Here is a 19,209-nt window from a genome sequence, read left to right as displayed (position 1 = left end):
CTACTTAAGTAATACTTTAAATTATCGTCTAGAATATAAAGTCGGAGAAACAAATGTCGAGATTTGGACTGATGCAGATTGGGGAACCGACGTAGATGATAGACATTCTTTTAATGGCTTTACTGCGATAGGAAAAAATATTATAAATTGGAAAGCGTCAAAACAAAAATGTATTGCGACATCAACTATGGAAGCCGAATACATTGCTTTGTCAAGTGCAGTAAAAGAGGCCAGTTGGTTTAAAATGTTCATCGAAAAATTACAATTGCACGAATGGATAACAACACCATATGTAATGTATTGTAATAACAAAGCTACTATAAATTTTGCGAAGAATTGTATAGAAAAATCTAAAACTAAACACATAGACATAGCGTATCACAATGCAAGAGAAGCTATAGAAAATGGTTTAATAACTATTAATTACATACCGAGTTCAGAGAATATTGCGGATATTTTAACTAAAAAATTACGAAGACTACAACATCAGGGTTGCGTTGAACATATAGATTTATTGAAGAAAATTCCAAGTGGGGGATTGATGAAAGGTTAAATTTCCCGCGTTATTACATCCCCGCGACATCAGCGTCATTAAGGTTCTGTTTTAGTAAGTAGAGTCGCGGAAAGCGATTGCGTCATACAGTTTCTTTTAATTTTATCGTTCTTCTTACGTATAAGTTATCACACGCACCTAAAGTGCATCAAACATTGTATTTACTTTATTTACATTGTATTAAGTATACCAAGTAAAAGTGCTTTTTGTTCTACGAATATTATTCGTTAATACTTATTCACAACAAAATATTTTTGAAATATATTTTAGGAAATATATATATATATATATATATATATATATATATATCATTATTATTTAAATAATACCTTTGATGTTTTTGCAGGGTGTTCCATACTGCGAATTGCTGCATTTATAATTGTCATATATTTTGACAATTTGTTTCTAAGGAGGTTAAATAATACATAAACAAATAATAATTATTTAACAGAACATCTAAAAGACAAAAAATATAAAAAAGTAAAAGTTTATGGCATGTGATAAAGAAAAATGAGAGGAAAAAGAAGAAGAATAAGGTAGAGAAGCAAAAAAAAGGTGTGTATGATATGCATGATATTACGATTAAGGCTGGTTGCGATTAAGGCTGATTGCGATTAAGGTGGTCTTACTATTTAATTTTTTATATTATATTATTTACTATTAAATAACTTAAAATAGAGTCATATTTTACGAGGATTTTGAAAAGCGAGAAATTTTCACGTATTAAGAGGATGCTGAAGTGACGGGCGAACTCCGACGCGAAAGCGCCATCATTTCGATGGTACTAAAAATGAAATGACATTATCGGCGCAGCCTACGGACCTATGCCGCGTAGGTCCGTGTGTACGCATTTGTTTGTAGTGGTGACTCACTACACTGACGTGTGGTCTGTGTACGTGTGTCATCGGAAGTTTGTAAACAAACGATGCTTGCGCTTGTTTCCTCGACTGAAATTTCGTCGCAAAGTTGCAATATAATGTCCGAGAAAACATAAGCGTATACAAGGTGTCAAATAAATACAAACTAAATATGACAAAATAATAAATAAAAAATATACATATAATACTATATATATCATTGAAGAAAAATGTCATATACTTTTCTTACTTTTATCCTTATGTAGTAAATATACTAAATAACTAATTAATCAATTAATTAATATATACATATACACATATATTCAATAAATAGTTATCTTTATTTTGTATTTTATATGATAATGACTAAAATAATGAAAGTATATATTATTTCAGTTATATAAAATACAAAATAAAGATAACTATATTCAATATGTATATGTATGTATTCAATAATTAATTAACTTATTTATTTATTTTGTATTTGTTACATAAGAATAAAAATAGGAAAAGCATATAACATATTTTTCCAATTAGACATATAGTATTATACATACATTTTTCAAATAAAATATTTTATCATATCTAACTCATATCTATTAGACACCTTGTATAAGTCTATTTTGTCTCGTATGTACATCATTCAGCCATACGATAGAATTTCAATTGCGAGAAAAAAGGTTAAATGACCTTATAAATTATCTGATAAAATATAAACAGACCACACGTGCAGTAAATTGCTAACTAAAATAAATACGTATTTCTTCAAATCTGTCAGCTGACGTTAGATCGCCTATGACAATATTTCTTAAAATCTGCCAGTTCACGAATAAATTGTCTTTAGCTCTCTTTTTTCTAAACTGTCAGCTGACGTTAGATCGCCTCTGACTATATTTATTGAAAATTGTCAGCTCACGATAGATCGCCTCTGACAATATTTCTTACAATTTGCCAGTTCACGAATAAATCGTCTTTAGCTCTCTTTTTTCTAAACTGTCAGCTGACGTTAGATCGTCTGTGACAATATTTATTTAAAATTGTCAGCTCACGATAGATCGCCTCTGACAATATTTCTTACAATTTGCCAGTTCACGAATAAATCGTTTTTAGCTCCCTTTTTTCTAAACTGTCAGCTAACGTTAGATCGCCTCTGACTATATTTATTAAAAATTGTCAGCTCACGATAGATCGCCTCTGACAATATTTCTTACAATTTGCCAGTTCACGAATAAATCGTCTTTAGCTCTCTTTTTTCTAAACTGTCAGCTAACGTTAGATCGCCTGTGACAATATTTATTTAAAATTGTCAGCTCACGATAGATCGCCTCTGACAATATTTCTTACAATTTGCCAGTTCACGAATAAATCGTTTTTAGCTCTCTTTTTTCTAAACTGTCAGCTGACGTTAGATCGCCTCTGACTATATTTATTAAAAATTGTCAGCTCACAATAGATCGCTTCTGACAATATTTCTTACAATTTGCCAGTTCACGAATAAATCGTCTTTAGCTCTCTTTTTTCTAAACTGTCAGCTGACGTTAGATCGTCTGTGACAATATTTATTTAAAATTGTCAGCTCACGATAGATCGCCTCTGACAATATTTGCTTACAATTTGCCAGTTCACGAATAAATCGCCTTTAGCTCTCTTTCTTCTAAACTGTCAGCTGACGTTAGATCGCCTCTGATTATATTTATTTAAAATTGTCAGCTCACGAAAGATCTCCTCTGGCTTGTCTTATTCTATATTGCCAGTCCACGACAAAGCCGCCTCTGGCTTGAAGACAAGAATAAGAATTTTCTTCTAATGCCAGTCCACGAGAAAACCGCCTCTGGCTTGTCTTATTCTATATTGCCAGTCCACGAGAAAACCGCCTTTGGCTTGTCTTATTCTATATTGCCAGTCCACGAGGAAACCGCCTCTGGCTTGAAGACAAGAATAAGAATTTTCTAATGCCAGTCCACGAGAAAACCGCCTCTGGCTTGTCTTATTCTATATTGCCAGTCCATGAGAAAACCGCCTCTGGCTTGTCTTATTCTATATTGCCAGTCCACGAGGAAACCGCCTCTGGCTTGAAGACAAAAATAAGAATTTTCTAATGCCAGTCCACGAGAAAACCGCCTCTGGCTTGTCTTATTCTATATTGCCAGTCCACGAGGAAACCGCCTCTGGCTTGAAGACAAGAATAAGAGTTTTCTAATGCCAGTCCACGAGAAAACCGCCTCTGGCTTGTCTTATTATATATTGCCAGTCCACGAGGAAACCGCCTCTGGCTTGTCTTATTCTTTATTGTAAGATACTTTTATTACGTCATATGCTTTATGTATATATATATATATAATGTATATTATATGCTCCACATTATCTATATTTATATCAAAATATTTTTCTAAGAAATTGACATCATTTTGTATACTCTTTTTACAATAAATGTATATGATATATGCCATATTTTTTATTTCTAAAGCATGAAATATAAAGATATTTTTATTTTTTTGTGTCTATCATTTGTAAAAAAATTTTGATAAAAGAAACAACATTAATTTTGCGACTTGCAATAATCTGTTTCATTATATGCTTCTTTTAAATACTTACACTTAGCCTTATTTTATGTGATTAACTTGGTATTTAAAATACGTGTCAAAATCGAAAATGTATTTCTATTACAGTAGAAACGAAATATTCTTGTCTTACAACAGAGAGAAATGGCAAAATATAATATTGTCTAAAGTACAGTCCAATAAAAACTGTTAAAATTGAACATTTTATAAAACCACTGTGATTCATGAAAAATCAGAATTATTATTTCAAAAATATAGATATATTTCGACTGTGTGTTTTAAACTGCACTACACATTCAAAATTCACAGAATAAATTTATTTCTGCAAAGTTGTGTATAATGTCAGTGGAAAAGTGATTTATTTGTTATTACATATACATGATATTTTACCATTCCTTTCTGGTGTAAGACTACAATGTTTTTTTTCTACTGAACTAGAAATTAATTTTATATTTTGATGTGTATTTTAGATACCAAGGAAAACGCATAAAATAAGGCTAGTTGTAAGTATTTAAAAGAAGTATATATTGAAACAGATAATTGCAAGTCACAAAATTAATGTTTTTTTTATCAAGATTTTTTTACAAATGATACATACAAGAAACTAAAAATACCTTTATATTTCATGCTTTATAAATAAGTTATATGACATATACATTTATTATAAAAATATATACAATATACAAAATGATATTCATATAAATGATATACAATATACAAGATGATATAAAAAGTTAATTTTACATAGATACTTTGATGTGAATATACATAATATGGAGCACAGAATATACATAATATATACACATAAAGCACATGAATAAAAGTATTTTGTAGAAATTAGAATATGAATGTATGTAATTAAATAATATAAATGTTTGCAAAAATGTTGCAAAATTTATGTATAATACATACACTTTTTTATCCTTTAGAGTGCCTTCAACCCATTTTTTTCAGCCGGGTTTCGTAGCACATAACACAAACACACACACACGCACAACTAACACACGCATAACTAACCTAAAAGATTCTGTATATGACAGATAGCACTGAGAACTGTATAGCGCCTCTATCCCAAAATCTCGGAACTAATCTATAGCTCTTTTTTACCTTATTCTTTCTATATTGCACACATGCTTTACATAAATCTGGAAAAGGGTGGCGTTTTGAAAATAAGTCTCTAAGCTCTATTTTTTTGGTTTTCCATTATTGTTTCATACGCTCTTCTTCGGCACATGGTCTTGTTTTGCAGATTGAAGCAGTATAATTTTGATATAAAAGATATAATTCTTTGAGGTGACATTGTCGGTAAATTTTCAAAAATTTTTTTTATTTTTTGGTTTAAATTTGACCAACTGCCGAAAGATTAGCATATGTACTTTATTTACACCAAAGGATTTGTAATTCTATTAAAGCAATAAAAAACGCCACCCTTTTTAGAAAATTGAAGTTTCGGTCGGTAACAATATGACTTCAGCATCCTCTTAACAACCATGAGCAAACAAAACCTCATTCTTTATTTGAATGTTGTCAAACTCTAAAATAGAGTTTTAATTTGCAAATTAGTTACAAAAACATTTAGATCTACGAGCAAAATGTCTTTCAATTTTTTTTATAAAAAAATCTACTTTAATTTATTTAAAAAATATACAATATTTTTCTTGCATAAATAATATTCTTTAAATGTATTTTAGGAAATATATATATTATTATTATTATTACATTATTAAAAAAATGTTTTTGATATATTGTTTACCTTTTTATAAAGCAACAGCAAACTTATAAAACTTTATTTTATTATAAAAAATAAATATGTTAAAAATTTTTTTTTTAACAAACTACAAATTGTAACAAAATTAAATAAAATCGATATTTTATATATTATAATATTTTTAAAATAAATAAATAAATTTGTAAATAATGATAATATTGAATCAAGATCGAGTGATATTGTTAATAATAAATTTTCTTTTTGCTATGTAGTTACAATTGTTTCGATTTACACAAGAGCAAAGAAAAGTTTAAAGAAGGAAGAGAAGCAGAATAAAAATAAAAGAAAAAAATATAAAGAAATAAGAAGAAAAAAGACAAAAAAAGAAAAAAATAAACAAAAAAGAAAGAAAGACAAATAGAGAAAAGTATATATATATATATATATATAGTTATTCTCTCTCTCTTTTTCTCTCTCTCTCTCAGTTACAAAGAATCTTAGAATCATTTGAAAAAAAATATATTAAAAAAACTTTCAGCTTTTATTTTAAGAAGTTGAAAATATTCAAAGATTTTTTTGGTGGTTTATAGTGAGTAGAAAATTTTTTTATTTTGTCTAATTTGTAGTTTTTTATGTTTAAAAATTACCAAAATTATAGAAACTAAAAAAATACTTTCTGAAAGTAAATATATTTTAAATCTCGTCAATTTTTTTATATTAAATTTTCTTTTTAAAATTAAAAAAAATTTATTAATTGTTAATAAAATTATAGCGGATAAATTTATGTTTTAAAAATAATTTATTTAAAAAAATATACAACTTTTAAGAAGTTTAACATTTACTCGGGAATCATTTTATTTCTACATTTTTTTATGTATTTTTCTTCGTAGAAATTAAAAATTTATTCTTATTATATACATTATAATGCCATACTTAAGAAAAGTTAATTACATTGAAATAAAACAAACATAGCATTGTTACAAAATTGTTAATTATGTTTCAATAATTTAAAAATTAATTCAAAATTAGATTAAACGTGAATAATTGTATCGCAAAACATTAATTAGTTTATATTTTTTACTATAACATTTATTTCAAAAATTATTCATTTAATTATTCACGTTTGATTCAACTTTCAATTAATTTTTTCTTTATTAATAGTAATTTTGTAATAATGCGATGTTTTATTTTAATGTATCAACTTTTCTTTACGATGATGTTATTATAATTATAATTTTCAGTTTTACGAAAAAAATGCATAAAAAAATGTAGAAGTAGAACGATATCCCAGCGAAACCCCTTAAAAGTTATATTCTCTTTTTTAGTACATAAAAAGTATTTTTCACTTTTTTTGAGTAGTGCATAATAATTTTTTATATTTTTAAAATAAATATAAATATATTAATATTTATTATTTCTTTTGTTTCAAATACTTTGAGTAAATTTTCTAGAAAAAATTAATAAATATAAACAATAGAGACAGAAAAAGAAAAAGGGAACACAAGAAAAAAAGAGAAGAAAAGAATATCAATTCATATTATAATATTACGAATTAGTTGAATATAATAATTATTATTATATTAAAATGTTTAATTATATTGTGTTGTAATATATAATTACGTTGTATATAATAATTTTAAACACTTAGTTAATATTTTATTACAGTTATATTTATATTATTAATTATTGTGTTGTAATTTATTTTATGTGTAATCTATTATATGTGTAATTGATAATAAATATAATGTTAATTTTAATAAATGATAATTGATGATAAAGATGATTATAATAATGATTATGATGATAATTATGATGATGATGATGATGATGATAATGATGATGATAGTGATGATGATGATAATGATGATAATGATGATGATGATGATGACAATGATGATGATAATAATGATGATAATAATGATGATGATAACAATAATGATAACTATGATGATAATAATGTTGATATTTATCATTTTCCTACATATTTGCATGCATTAAAAAAATTCTTTATATATAATTTTTATTGTATACTAACAATTAAAAGAATAAAACAAACTAAATTTTGATAACATATTTGTTTAAATTTAATAAATAAAATTTTTTAATTAATGTAATTATATAAATATATATAATATAATATTGTTGGGGATTCGCAACTCCTCGACCCTGTCGCTAGTGACTCCCGTGACGGGCCAATGCGCTTCCGCTGCGCCGACGACTGGCCCGTCTCTATCTCTCTCTGTGTGGTCGTCCGTCGACACACACTATAGTTCATGCCCGAGCCTCTTATCTAACTCGTATACGTCATAGACTTATATAAATAGACCACGAAGTAAAAGTAAGGAGACGTAACTACATAGATTGAAAGTGGTCACGAAAAATGTTCCGTGAAGGAGGAGGTTTGCCGAGTGGAATAACTTGCAACATTTCGTCGCCATCTTTAAATTGTCAATGACAGATGAGACCACAGTGAGAGAAAAGGTTATAAGGATTAGAAAAGCATGGAACGTAAGTATGAAATTGAAATAAACAAATAAATTTTTAAAAAATAAAAAAAATGTTACAAATTTTTAAAGAACATAAAGAATATAAAGAATATAAATCTTATATAATACAAACTATGTTTATCTTAAATAAGGTTAATATAATTATAAATATATTTTAGAGAAGAAAACGCCGTAGATGATAATATATATAATTTAGAATATACTTATCAGTATCAGTATTCAAGAAAATAAAGATTGAAAATAAAATATACATATACACACACATTTCTGCAGAGAAAAAAGGTAATAATATTAAAAAGTATTATAATATATAATATTGTATTTATTTATAATAGATATAGTATAGAAGTAGTATTAAAAAAAAAAAACAAAAGTCAGTTTTAAAGTAAAAATATTAATGTTGTAGAAAAATAATATTTATATTACTTTATTATTTTTTAGCATTTCAGACAAAGAAACAAGATGAAATCTAAAAATGATGGACGCAATAATTTTAAATATTTGCAAGACAACTTGGAGTTTATTACATTTCCTTCTACTGAATGGAGTTGTTCAAGAGGGAATGAAATGTTTTTTGGTTTTCAAAAAATAGAAAGTGATTATAGTGTAAGAAAAAGAATTGCTTTTTTGCAAAATGGACAGATTAATATTGTGACGTGACGCTTTTCGAGCGCCGTCACAAGGGCGATAGCCCGGCCGAGGGAGCAAGGAGCCCTGGTGTTGCTCCTCGCGTGGAGAGAGCAACCCGCGAGACTCCACCATTTTTGCGCGTCGTTTGTATTGTAATTCCTGTTTTTGTACCGTAATACCGTTTTTGAGTTGTAAGGCGAGACCCCGTGCGGGCGGCGTTGCGTGTTTTGTGCCTCAGGGCGAAGACAGCATCGCCAGGGAAGCCGGACACCGGGGGATCATCCGCAGGGGCCACGCGTTAGTGACCCCACGAAAAAGGTCAGGTACCGCGATTCCGTCGCCTCCGCCATCCAAGCCCTATCTAACTCCGCTTTGGTTTCAGCCACAAAGTCAAAAGCAACACAAAGACACGCAGCAGCGGACCTCGCCCGACTGCAGACGGCTTCGAGGACCCCGAAGATGCTGCACCCGGAAGGACCGGAGTATGGCCCGGCCAGCCTAACCAGTCTCTTCCGGGAACATCGACTTACCGACACACTATCAGCCGAAAGACTTGAGGAAACCACAGTGAGCGGAAGGGGGCGCCCTGGATGAACTGTGGGCGGTTCTCAGGGGCCCCCCTTTTCGGAAAATCGGCAGGATGCGCAGGAAGGCGACGCGAATCTGGAAGGACCTAGAGGCAGAGCCGAGAAGAGGCACTGTTCGGTGTGCCGCGAGTGCGTGAGGACGAACACAAGGACTCAACCCCACGACGCCGAAGACGCCGAAGACGTCAACTCGATGTAAGCCGCCTCTCGGGTAGCCGTAGAGTTCCGTCCGGTTATGGCTGGTAGCGTGAGTCTGTTTTGTATTTAGTGTCTCTCACACAACTAACCGAGATTTTTGATACCGTGAGCGTGTATTGACGCTCAATTACCGCGTGTCCAGCCGGCTCCGGATATCGCGTAAAAGTCTCTCCGTCTTGCGTGAGTTAAGCGCCGACAGTCTCTTTCTCGTTGCCGTTTCGTTTGCCGTTCGTTTCGTTACCGTACCGTCTTCCCGTTACCGTTTCTTTTTGTAGAATACTGACTAATTGCTACCGTTTTTCCGTTACCGTTTCTTTTTGTAGGAGACTGATTAATTGCTACAGTCTTCCTTACGATATCGTTTTGTTACCGTTTTTGTCGCGTTATCACCGTACCGAAAGTACCGTGGGCGGATGTCCGCGGACGGATTTTGCTCGGGAGCGTTCTCCGCGAGACCGCTGTTACCGCCACGTTAGCGTCTCGGCGAGAAACGTGAAAGCCCGCGAAAATAGCCGTTCCGCGACATCGCATTTCTGGCCGTTAGGCTACCGTCGTTCAAAGTATATTTATTTGGCCTTCACCGACCGTATCGGATGGTCGTAATACAAGTCATTTGTTTTGTCAAATATCGTCGGATCAGCTGCGAATTATCGTGATCGCGTTTCCGAGATTTTATATGGTTACCGAAATCGGTTCTCGTTATCGATTGATTGAGCGAATTACCTTACTACCGTACTAGACTATTTCCGCCGTATCGGCTCAGGCCGAACGATCTACTCATCTTTACCCTTGTAACCGAATCATGGAAATACATTATTGTTAAATATTAATGATTGAGTTGTCCTTGTGTTCACCTCTCACTCCAGATATCTACGTTAAGTAAAAGAACTGCGCCCCTCTGCCATACTGAGCGGGGAGCGGCCGAGCAAATTTTGAGAACTATTAAAGTTACCGATACCGCGGTGCGATTATTCGCACCTGGCGCCCATTTCCGGTTACCGTTATCGCGTGAGTTACCTTGCTCCCGAATTGTGTGGAGTACCGCGAGTTACCGAATCGTGCAGTTATTGCCGATTTCGCGAGTTACCTTGCTCCCGACGAGCGTGGAGTACCGCGAGTTACCGAATTAAGCATCTGTTTCTGATACCGTAAGTTACCGAGTCGAGCAGTTATTGCCGATGCCTCGAGTACCGATTTCCATTGGGCGTGCTCCCTCGGATCTGGCGTGATTCCGAGGCTAGTTCACGTCGCAAATTTTGGCGCCCAACGTGGGGCCCACGCCGTGAAAAATTATCGGGAAATTAGGAGAGAGTAAAATCTGGAGAGTGAGAGAGCGTAACTCAATTAATTATATCTGTGTCTTTGTCAAGGTACTAATCCACTTATTACATTTCATGTTCTTTCGTCTGTGTATAAGACAAATGTACGTATCGTCCACAATATATATATGCTGTCCTATGCAAGTAAGTTGCAATAAGTATATTCTAAGTCCTATATAAAAGAAGAGGACTCTGGAATTTGTGTGCCGCCGCGTATACGTGTGATACCGCTCGCTGTGTTGGCGCGTGCCGCTCAGCTGTAGAGTTTTTCTACCCGTCGCTCGCTCGCGGCCGAACGCGACGTAAACACTCATACACGCGCTCGCTTATATAATATCGTCTAGACCGATTTCGCAGAAATTAAGTAGGTCAATAGAAAAACGGAGACCTTTAAAGTTCCACCTGTTCAGCATTATTTCCGCCTGACTGATTTCGAGCGTGTTGTAGAGAGCCGTTTATCGTATCTTTCCGATATTAATTATACGCGAGGCCTGATTTTCAAGATCTTTTCGTTAATTTCATAAATTTCCGTTATAACGAATCATTCGCATAATATTGTTCGCATAAGAGAATCGTTATTATGACCGCTTGACCAACTTGTTTATTATTTGATACCGTTGATCTCAGTTGCTTTCTTTTGATTATTGTCGATAGCTCATGTGTTACTTTTTTTTCGGATTTTGTTTGTTACTTCTTTTCTCTTAGGCTTCAACGTATAAGGTCGTGTTTAGATTCGTTGCGTTTAAACTTCCGTCTCAACGTATTCTTTTGATTTTTATTACTTACGGAATTATTTAATTCAACTTTGCGTGATCACATCACACCTTTTTTTTTGCTACCTTTCTTTTTTTCTCTTTTCCTTTTCTTTTCGTTTCGCTCTTTAAGTGCATAATTATTGTCTTTTCAAAATTAATTATTTTCTTTTTGCCCGTTCTCGTTATCTCTTTCTTTTTCGTTAATATTTGTGGATTGATCATTGCGTTCCGTATTCAACAACTAAAAACGTCTTTCTTTCCTTTGTCTTTTTCCTTTTCTTTCTTTTCACGATAACGCTGGCAATTAACGCGTTTCATTTCCGATATATATTGATTTTAAAATTACATGACAGTGATCTTAGCCTGCTAACTTTCTTTTCTTTGTTTCTGTGTAAAATTCTTTTTTTTCTTTCTCTCGAGTCATACCGAATAACCTTTTTTTTTTTCTCTAAGTAATGTATTGCCTGACTGAGGCCGGATTGAAAATATCGTTACCGTTATTATATTGATATCGCCACATGATGAAAATTTCGATAGTGGGTTTAACGGACTCGCATTGAATTTGGCTGATTTGGCGTATCAAAGTCGTTAAAACGTACAGTTTTCGTGTCGTTTGAAATTGTTTGTTTCTCGTATTTATTCGTTACCGTATCAATTGTGTTTATGATTTCTTTTTTTTCTCGTGTCGGTTACTCGAGCATACGGTCCCTTCGTGTGTTGTTTTTATCTTGAATTAAGCTACCGTTATTAATTTCCTTTTCATTTCTTTTTCTCGTTCCTTTTCTCTGTATGTCCTTTTCTCTTTTATGTCTTCTCGCGTACGGATAACAAGGAAGGCGTATGTGAAGCTTAATTGCAGTGAGACCGCGCAAGTGTAGCGGTGTTATCAGTATTTTTTTTTTTTTCTCCTTTCGGGAGACTTATTGAAATTTCGTGGAGATTTGGAATACGCCGTCGAGAATCGGCTCTCGGCGTGATTTCTTTTCTCTTTCCGTGTCCCTTTTCGTTTGTCGGCGATTATCGTCTCGTGAGTCAGTTGAGAGTAATAAATTAAGCTTACTTTCGATTCTTGGTGTTCGTTCGTATCTTCGATTTCCTCTCGTCTTGTTAGTGGCGTTAATTATTTTTTCTTTCTTTTCTTTCTTTTCTTTTTCGTTCTTTTCTTCTATCATATATCGTTGATTTCTTTTTTTTGTTGTTTTTGCGTGTGCATTTTCCGGTATTGCGTTCTTTTGTGGCGAATTCTCGTTCGGTAACTAAGTACTTTTGGTTAGTACGAATCAATTTAGCGTCGTTTTTTTTCTTTCTCGTCTTTCTTTCTCGTTAGTACCGTTCCTTACTGAGATTATAATTTTTTTTTGGAAGTTGTTTTGCGTCTTGACTGCGTTTTTTTTTTCGAATATTCGAGTGGGTCTAGGGAATAGGACCGGATAATTTTTCTTTCTCCACATGAGGAAGGATAGTAATCCTCATCAGTGGATTTACGAACTGACTATCGAACAAGCACGACAACACTTATCGGATAGAGGATTAAGGATCCAGGGAATTTTGCCGGTTTTACGAGCGCGACTTACGCGGTACGAGAACGCTCAGCAGGAAAAGTCTCCCCCGTCTCCGGCACTTAGCCCGGCTGAGGACGCCGCGATGTCACTTGACAAGGGCGCGATGTCGGGTGAATCCACCCCCCGAAGGGAAGACCCCACTTACCCGGGACACCCCCGTTTCACGTTCGGGGGGGAAAAGGAGGATGCCGCGGTGGGAGGAGCTTATCCTACGCGTCCCCCGAAAATTCCGGAGGTTCCCCCGCAAATATACGAACCGCGTCCGTCACGCGCGTCCACTGCGGAGGCGTATAATTTGATGCGTAAGTGGAACCTACAGTTTTCGGGAAAACGGGGTAGCGACGCGGAAGCATTCCTGCTAAGGATAAAAGAAGCTCGTGCGATCGTGCCGATATCGGATTCGGATCTATTTAAATGTTTACCGCTGTTCTTATCGGACATGGCGCTTTATTGGGTGAGATTAGAGAGCGCAAATTGGCGAAATTGGGATGATTTTGAGGCTGGATGGAGAGCGCGATTCGGGGATCCCGATTTTCAGTACGCGCTGCGTGACGAAATTTTCAGGCGTACCCAGGGGGAGCACGAGACAGCTGCCGATTACCTAACGTGCTTACGCGCGTTATTAAATAGAATGACGCCCCCCTGGCCCTTAGCGGAACAGCTTAATTTCGCGCACCGCAATATGTTACCGCGTCTGCAGATCGCGATCCGCCGGCAAGAATTCGGGGATTTTTCCACCTTGGAATATCTAGCGAGCCGCGTAGAAAGAAGCTACCTCGCGGAACAAAATTACCGACCCCCGTTACCGCCGGAACAATCTATTTTCCCGGACTTAGCGTACCGCGCTCCGAAAGGAAAACCGAAAAACCCTGTTACCGTTGCTACCGCTGCCTCCACTAAAAAGGAGAAGAAAAAGAAGGCCAAAACCGCGAATAAGGCGAAGGCTGATACCGATAAGGATACCTCTACCGATACCGCTTCCGATTCGTCAACTAACGTTACCGTTTCCGCTACCGCTACGGCCAGCAATGTTAAATGCTGGAACTGCACTAAACTCGGACATTGCGCACGCGAATGTACCGAGCAGCGCCGTATGTATTGTTACCGGTGTGGCAAACCGAACGTTACCGTCAGAACCTGCCCTACGTGTGCGGGAAACGCGGACCGGAGCCAGTAGGTAGGGTCCCTACGACTCCGGATCCACAGGGAGAGACCCGAGCTAGATTGACAGATACCGAAACGCTAATACATTCATACGTTACGTTCGAGCGAGACGAATTGCCGCCCCTGCGATATTTTACGATCCGTATCGACAATTATACACTTTCGGCCCTCGTGGACTCCGGAGCCAATCGAACCTTACTCGGTCGAGAGGGAATAAAAATTATTCGTACGTTAGGACTCGTGACTTCTAAGGGGAGAGGAATACAAATTCGCACAGCGAATGGACAGATCGCAAACATTCACGAAGAAATCAAGTTACCGTTAGTATTAGAAGGTCAGTGTCGTGAGGTTACCGTTGCATTATTGCCGACGTTGGCAGTACCATGCATTTTGGGGGTGGATTTCTTAACGAAATTTGGTATAGGGTTAGATTTCGCAACAGGTGAATGGTATTTTGCGCAAAATCCAACCGTTCGTTACCGTCTCGCTACCAACCGAATTTCTCGTGAAGGCTCATATTATGGATTGACGGAATTAACGTCAAAACAGGAGCATACATTAGATACCTTTTTGAAAACCCTCCCGGAACCGTCTGTGAATCCCGGTATTACAAGCCTCACAGAACATAAGATCGATGTAGGCAGTAATCCGCCCGTGAAGCAGCGTTGTTATTTAGTGTCGCCTAAGGTCCAAGAAGCCATCCGTTCGGAAGTAGACAAAATGTTAGACGCTGGGATAATAGAACCTTCGTTTAGCGAATGGTCGAATCCGGTGGTTATGGTCAAAAAACCGAATGGCAAGTACCGATTCTGCTTAGATTTTCGAAAGGTGAATAGTTTATCGAAGAAAGATGCATATCCGTTACCGAACATGGCGGGAATTCTGGACAAATTGCGATCAGCCCGTTACATTTCGACTATAGATTTGAGTCAGGCATATTTTCAGGTACCGTTGGCTAAGGAAAGCCGAGAAATTACCGCGTTTAGTGTTCCGGGTAAAGGACTCTATCAATTTACGCGGATGCCGTACGGTTTAACGGGGGCTCCCGCAACCTTTCAACGGTTGTTAGATCGGTTGATAGGCCCCGAAATGGAACCTTTTGCGTTTGCATATCTCGATGACATTGTGATAGTAACGCCTACGTTTGAGGAACATATGATCTGGCTGAATAAAGTATTGGATAGAATTACCGCTGCCGGTCTTACCGTGAATCCCGACAAATGTGAATTTTGCCGTGCTCAGGTGCGATATTTGGGATTTCTCGTGCAAAAAGAAGGGCTAATGGTCGACCCTGAAAAGACGCGACCGATCCTCGAATATCCCGCGCCGCTAAATATCAAGCAAGTGCGCCGATTTTTAGGCATGTCGTCCTGGTATCGACGATTTATTCCACAATTTGCCACTCTTAGCGAGCCATTGACACGCCTTTTGAAAAAAGGCAAGCGCTGGGAATGGGGGAGTGATCAGGTCCGCGCCTTCGATCAGCTTCGAGACCATTTAGTTACCGCACCAACACTTGCGTGCCCAGACTTCGAAGAACCTTTCGTATTGCAGACTGACGCTAGTTCTGTAGGATTAGGTGCCGTTTTGACCCAGAATATCGATGGCGAAGAAAGGGTAATAGCTTTCGCAAGTCGAGCTCTGGCAGGCCCCGAAACAAGATACACAGTTACCGAACAAGAATGCTTAGCAGTCGTTTGGGCGATAAAGAAATTCAGACCATATCTTGAAGGCTATAAATTCACAGTTGTTACCGATCACAGCAGTCTACGCTGGTTGCATAATTTGAAAAATCCAACAGGTAGATTAGCTCGATGGGCTCTCGAATTATTAGAGTACGATTACGAGGTAATTCACAGGAAAGGTGCCTTACATCATGTGCCTGACGCACTCTCTCGCATGTTCGAAACTCAGGTTACCGTGGAAAACTCAGATACCGTTACCGATACCGCTACCGATACCGTTAATTTGGTTACCGAAAATGATACCGCTGGCGCGCTTGCCGCTGCCGATACCGCTCCGGGGATAGATACAAAGGATGAGTGGTACCGCAAAAGATATAAAGAGGTGATATCAAGTCCGAGTAAATACACGCAATGGAAGGTCGTGGACGGGCAATTGTACTTTTTGAGGCCGAAACGCGTGATTTCCGAGATAGTCGAAGACCTCGACCGGTGGAAATTAGTCCTACCGAAAGAATTGCGCCGAGAAGCCTTAAAAGACTCGCACGACGCGCCGCAGGCAGGTCACCTGGGCGTAGAAAAAACTTATCAGCGTATCGCCGTTTCTTATTTCTGGCCGAATTTGTTTCGGGATGTTACCGATTACGTGCGAGCGTGTGATATTTGCCAGCGCACCAAGGTCGAACAAACGGGTCCCGCAGGTCTCATGGGTCGCCGAATTGCGGACGGCCCATGGAAAACCGTAGCTGCCGATATCATAGGACCATTGCCGCGTAGTAAATCGGGATTTCAGTACATTCTCGTTATTCAGGATTTGTTCACAAAATGGATGGAGTGCAAGGCACTCAGATCGGCTACCGGAATCAAAATTAAAGAGGCCCTCGAAGATTTAGTAATCTCTCGGTGGGGCGCTCCGAAATTTTTATTGACGGATAACGGTACCGAATTTATCAATAAAACGATGAAGGCGTTTGCCGAAGGGCGTAATATTACGCACACCACGGTACCGCCCTACCATCCTCAGGCTAATCCCGTAGAGCGAGTAAACCGCATTCTTAAGACGATGGTCATTTCGTTCATAGAGAAGGACCACCGCGAGTGGGACGAACATTTGTCCGAATTTCGTTTCGCATACAACACCGCGTTTCATTCGTCCTTAGGGACATCTCCTGCGTTCCTCAATTTAGGAAGGGAGTTGGAGCCGGTGCAATCGCTAAGGCGTCGCGATAATGAGGTTACCGAAATTGAGAGTAAAGATACCGCGGACTGGGGGAAGCGCATGTCGAAGTTACAGTCATTGCGCGAATGGATTGTGGAAAACCTAGACCAGGCGTTTCAAAAGCAGTCCTCCCGTTATAATTTACGCAGGCGTGATAGACGTTTTGAGGTCGGCGATTTGGTGCTGAAGCGACAGCACGTATTATCGTCTGCGGCGCAGAATATAGCCGCGAAGTTGGCACACAAGTTCCAGGGCCCTTTGAAAATCTCGCGGGTGATCTCGCCCGTCGTGTACGAGCTAGTCCAGCTGGACGGATCTCCCGCGGGAAAAATTCACGTACAAGACCTGAAACCATATTGCCTTCCTGATCCCGAACAATAGATGCAGCGCAACGTAATGGATGGCGAGGAATTACGCCGGATCTCGCGCGCCTTCTGGCACCGCCACCGTCGTGTATGGCGGTTTATACACAGCCACGAGCCCGGTTTCTGGGACGACTTGTGGGACACGATGGAGGTGGCCCGCCGCTGGCGGTGGACGGAGGAGGGAGCCGTAGTGGCCGAGCCTCCTACCACCCGGGACGCAGAAGCCCAAACTCCGGCGCGAGAGACGAGAGACGCGGCGGTGGAAACGACTCGGGGACCGACCTGCGAGGTCGGCACCCAAGCGGATGCCCAGGAGGGCGCCCGACAACCGGCACCAGTCCAGGAGGACTGGCTGCCGCCGCCGCCGCCGACTAAGACGGTGAGGGAGGACCTAGCCCGGCGGTACGGGGCCCCTCCAGCGGAGAACCTGCGGCATCCGGGAGGCTGCTGGAACTGTCTCTCCGAGCTGCACGCCTACCCGGAGTGCGACCTGCCCCGGATGCAGAGCTTTTGCTTTGGCTGCGGGGAGAGGGACGTGACCGTCCGCACGTGCCCGCGCTGCGGACCCACGTATCGGCGGACGGAGCCCTACACAGGGCCCCGGGGACCGCGAGAGCGGAGACGACGAGGCGACCGGGGGCGAAGGACCCGGCAAACCTCCACCAGCTCCGAGGGATGGCCGTGGCGAAGCCAGTCGGAATCCTCCTCGCAGTGAAGGCCCAGGGGTCACATACCCCAACATTTTTTTTCTCTTCTTCTTTCTTTTTTTTCTTTCTTCCTGTTCTTTCTTTTTTTTCTTCTCTTTTCTTTGTCCTTCTTACTTTTTCGTTTTTTTTGCTGTTTTTTTTTCTTTTCACTTTTCTTTTTTTGTATTTCTCATAGGCTAAGTTAGTATAGTTTTTTTTATAATTATAGTTTTTTGTTATAGTTTTTTTTAGTTATAGTTTTTTTATATAGTTATAGTTTTTTTTCCCTTATTCTGTTGATTGTACTTTTTTTTCTCTTCGTTGTTGTTACCGACCAGTCGCTGCATTGACAGCGCACAAATAAAGCCCGTCAAACCGACTCATGTCTACTTCCTCACCCTCCCCTGGTAGTAAGGCGTGAACCTCCCGTTAACTGAGAAACACCCCGTGACTCTCGCGTGGACGGGAAATTCGTGGAGACTTCCGGGAGGGTCGCACGCGAAATCCGAAAGGGACAGGGGGGGAGGAAAAACGAAGCGACTGGGGAGGCTGTCGAGTTTTTGCGGTTTTGGAGTGAGAACACACAGGTAAGGCTACCGGAGGGGCGGTCACCGGCGTTCGTCGGGACCGAAAACCCCGCGGTCCTCCTCTGGGAAGGGGGAGTTGTGACGTGACGCTTTTCGAGCGCCGTCACAAGGGCGATAGCCCGGCCGAGGGAGCAAGGAGCCCTGGTGTTGCTCCTCGCGTGGAGAGAGCAACCCGCGAGACTCCACCATTTTTGCGCGTCGTTTGTATTGTAATTCCTGTTTTTGTACCGTAATACCGTTTTTGAGTTGTAAGGCGAGATCCCGTGCGG

This window comes from Linepithema humile, chromosome 1 (genome assembly GCF_040581485.1).
Source record: "Linepithema humile isolate Giens D197 chromosome 1, Lhum_UNIL_v1.0, whole genome shotgun sequence".
NCBI classification, from domain to species: domain Eukaryota; kingdom Metazoa; phylum Arthropoda; class Insecta; order Hymenoptera; family Formicidae; genus Linepithema; species Linepithema humile.
The sequence above is the reverse complement of the archived record's forward strand: the minus strand, read 5'-3'. Positions refer to the sequence as shown.